We start from the raw sequence: 4,529 nt of genomic DNA on the forward strand, positions 1-4,529 counted from the left end.
TAAATAAATAAATAAATAAATAAATAAATAATACATTACTAATATCAAGAAAAATAAATTTACAGTAACAGCCTGTGGGTATGCCTTCAAGCAGAAGATAAAGCTCCTACTCAAAAAATTCTGGAACTAAACACACCTTACATAGACTTTTTAAGTCTTGCACAAATTGTCCTTGGCAGAGTGACAAATCCCAACAGTATATAACTTATTAGTGTTTCCCCTTAATGTATGATCTATATTATACACTGAGAAAGTAATGACAGGACTGTAAGTCAACATAAACAAGACAAGAAAGATCTGATCTGCTGGCAAAGGAATTGTTCTATGATGACAAGAAATGAATAAAGTCCTGGTTCCCTTGTTGTCTCATCTGTCTAAACAGCTGTAAAGCTTATGCTTTTATGTATTCTTTTGAATTCTTCTAGCTTGAAATATCATTGAATAGATTAACATGCCCATTGTCTTTCTAAATTATCACATCTCACTGTCTGTGGCAGAGTGATCACCACCACCATGTGATTTTAGATTGCTATGAGTGCTTTTCTGGGCAGAGAAGACTGAATTCTACATTTAAGCAGAATATATGGCCAACCAAATGATTAGAACATAGAAAGGAAAGTCCTTAAATCTATCATTTGAAACTATGTCCTATGAAGATACCACATAACTTGCAATTAACTTGATGACATATATTTAACACAATTAATGACTGCCAAAGCTTTGTTCTGCTAGATAACCTGTTAAGCATTCGATTTGCTTATGAAAAAGTCCCATTTAATTTCTATTTGAAAAGAGAAAAAGATTGTTCCTGCTTCTTTACATGTGAGTATTTGATGGTTCATTGATAGATGTTCCTCCATATCCCCAAAATCTTCTTATGAGATGCTACTTTGGGGCTACTGCCCAAGAAAGTCTTATTTTAGAAGAATCATGTCTGAAAGTCATGCTGAAGTGGCATTTTTTCAACAACTTGTTTAGGAGGAGTTCTGCAATTTATTACTGTTAATAAAGCTCTGAGACTTGATATGCTTTTAACAATTGAGTCAAAGCTTTTATTAATGAAATAACATTAAGGCATCTAATATATATTTATTGAGTACCTTCTTTGTGAAGGTCGAGTTTGAGTCAGAGTGCTAATCCTTTTGCATTTGTCAAAGTCTACAGGAAGGCATGAACATATGAACATTATTCCTCATCGATTTAGTACTAATTCCATGTTGAGAACTGGTGGATCAAAGAGCCAAGACAGGTGTTGTGTTATAAATAAGTGTGAGGGGGGAATAAGTCTTTTTGTGGGGTCTTTAACAGTCATCCAAGCATGGCCACAGATACCATACTTGGAGAGGCATGTGAAATTAAAGGACATCTTGTAGTTATGGATCCTTGAGACAGATGGCATGGCATGCCACACAGGGGGCAATACAGGAGAGCTCCTGGGAAACAGGCTCAAAGAAGCATGTGGGGGAGCCAAGGAGAGAGTGAGGACAAGTGATCAAGTGCCTTTACTGGGAGATCAGGTGGGTATATATATATACACACACACACACACACATACACACACACATATATATATATATATATATATACATATTTTTAGGAGAGATAATTTTTCTCTCTTATAGGGCATGTGTGTTCGCCAGAGAGATGGAGAGAGACAGAAAACGAGAAATCCCACCAGGGGGATGGCCACACTACAATTCCTTCTCCTCTACTATCCTCTGGAGATTTGGGCATGCACACAAATGCACCTGGCATGAGTTTGAACCCACTGGGTCCAAGACTTGAATTGCAGTCACCCATGTGGGAGTCCAGTGATATAACCATTAGACCATCTGCTGGTCCCTATATTGTCTATTTTAAAACAGCTACAAAAAAAGATCTTGAATGTTCTCAGCACAGAGAAATATTTGAGGTGTTAGATATGCTAATTTGTCTAATTTACACATTATGCATTTAAAACATGTATGGAAACATCATATTATATTCCATAAATATGTATCAACTTAAAATTAGGAAAGAAAAAAGAAGCAATAGTGTGGAATGAGGATGATAGAAAGCTATAATGTCTCATAGACAGAAAAGTTTATTAGTATATCTGCAGCTTTGTACATATAATCAAAGCCCAGTTGTTACACTGAGAAGAACTATGGGTACTAATAAATCTTTCTTTCTCTCTTTTTTTTTTTTTTTTTTTTTTTTTTTTTGAGAGGTTTTTGCTATAGGACGTGTGCGTTCGCCAGACAGACAGAGAGACAGAGAGACAGAAAGCAAGAAATCACTGCCCCAGGGGGGATGGCCATGCTACAATACCTTCTCCTCCATTCTCCTCTCAGGATCTTGGGCATGCACTCACAAGCACTCGGAGTGAGTTTAAGCCACCGGTCCGGGACTCAAACTGCATTAGACTACGTGGGAGTCCATTAACATAGCCATTACGCTAACTACTGGTCTCCGGTACTAAAAAATCTGAAAGTTGTGGGTTATGTGATACTTAAGGAGATGGAGAAGATGGGGAAGATGAGGCCCATGATCTAAGGGAGGGTAAAGATGAAGTATGAGTCCCACAGACTAGAGAATTTTCACCTCAAATTAAACTTTTTAAACCAAATTTTGTAACATTTAAAAATTATCCTTTATTTTGTGACAATTAAAAAATCACTCTCTAAGTGGTCAAGATGTCGAATCTTACATTGTCAACCTAGAGGTTCAAGTCTTGGACCTGGTATCTTGAAAAACATGCTGGGCAGTGTGTGCCCAAAAATCCCTGAAAAAGAATGGAAGAGATGGGATTGCAGCATGGCCATTCATGCTGGGAAAGGAGGTGATTATTCCACTTTCTCTCTCTCTGCCTCTCTTGGGCAAGTGCACATGTCCTATGACAAAAATCTCAAAAAAAAAACCAAACAAGCAGGCCCAAACCCCTCTGCTGAGAAGAGTCAATTGCAATTCTAATTAAAATAATCAGAAATCCTAAAACTCTACTTACACATTCTAAAACTGACCTATTTAAAGATTTCTATAAATTGTATACCTTATTTTGTATTATCATGCCAAGTGGCAGAGAAGCAACAATAATATAATATAAATTTGCCTTTAAATTGACATACAACGTTCTTTTTGCCAATATTATTGTAACGCAGTAACAAAAATCGAGCTCTTTGTCAGAAAGGCTGGTTGCATTTACTATTAATGTGGATAGAAACAGCCATCCTAAAGCAATGTAATAATGGCAAAGACAAAGCAATACATTTGCAAGTATTCTAATAAGCCTATTATTTAGTAATACTTTTATATTTTGCAGTGTCAATACACATACCATTATCCACAAAAACAAGAGGTTTAAAAAAGCACATAATATAGTTGTATTATTAGTTTGTCACAATGTGTGCTTTATTGTCTTCCAAGATGTTAAATGCTTTGTCTGACTCTTCCACTTGATACGCATGCCGAGTAGATACAGCTGATATCATGACCCCTTGAGGGTCAACATTAAGATATCCTGAATGTCCACCAAGAGAAAGACAACTGAAGCCAAAACATAGCTTACTGTTACAAATTCATAATCATTCATGTTTGTCCATGAGATTGCCTAAGTGATAAAAATTACTGAATACTGAAATGCATTATACAATAGACATATATACACTCTTCTGAAGTGTATTTTCATCTATAAATGAATCTCTTATTTGTTACTTCATAAGGGTGAGCATATGTGTGTGTGTGTGTGTGTGTGTGTGTGTTTGTCCAGGGCCACTTTTTTGAACAGGTCTTGCTGTGCTATGATCCTCTTGCCTCAGTCTATAAGTACAGGGACAACAGACACACACCATCATTCCTGGCCTTTAGAGTGGGCTGGGAATCTAACCTAGGCTTCCCGTGTAGTCTTAGTCTGAAGCAGTGTCCTGCATGTGCTACCAAGGCTGGGTTCTTTATGTGCTATTTTTGATGGCAAATATATAATATCTTCCAATTCAGGAAATATATTTAATGGCAACTGTTGGAGAAAATTCTAACCAGTTAGCACTTGCCGATAAACTACCTTGTGTCGTTTGTACCTGCTACCATTCCTCCAGCTGTCATTAGAAGGCCCAGTAAGAAAAACATGTTTCAGGCAGCACAGTCAGCTAACACGAAAGCATGTTGTAAACTGCAGAGGATTCAAATAATGCAGTTTGTTGCAATTTAATTTATTTGGTTCCTGCATGGTTCATAAGGGGCAGTAAATTCAGTAGAACTAAGTTATGCACTTACTCCCCATTGCCAATGTCCTTATAATAAATGCCTGCCAAAATAGAGGGTAATGATGCTAGTCCATATGGTATTTAATGAGATGGTTCATTCCAGAGGCAAAAGCCATGAACAAGAATACATGTAGCCACTTTTCATTTCTTTCACCTCCATCATGATGGAAAATTTGTAGGACAATCTCTAGAAAATGCTATGAAGGAGACTCACTTTTTCTTCAGCACTTTCCTGTATCTTTTTTTATGTACATCTCTTTACTATTTTTATATTTTTTCATATGTCTG

General features: G+C 36.7%; 1 protein-coding gene across 1 annotated transcript in view; it reads right to left on the reverse strand.

Annotated features, from left to right (window-relative positions):
- DLGAP1 (DLG associated protein 1) overlaps positions 1-4,529 on the reverse strand; it is an 891,374-nt gene that overhangs the window by 683,250 nt on the left and 203,595 nt on the right.

Source organism: Tupaia chinensis, unplaced genomic scaffold, assembly GCF_000334495.1.
Source record: "Tupaia chinensis unplaced genomic scaffold, TupChi_1.0 Scaffold000180_1, whole genome shotgun sequence".
In the NCBI taxonomy this organism is placed as follows: Eukaryota; Metazoa; Chordata; class Mammalia; order Scandentia; family Tupaiidae; genus Tupaia; species Tupaia belangeri.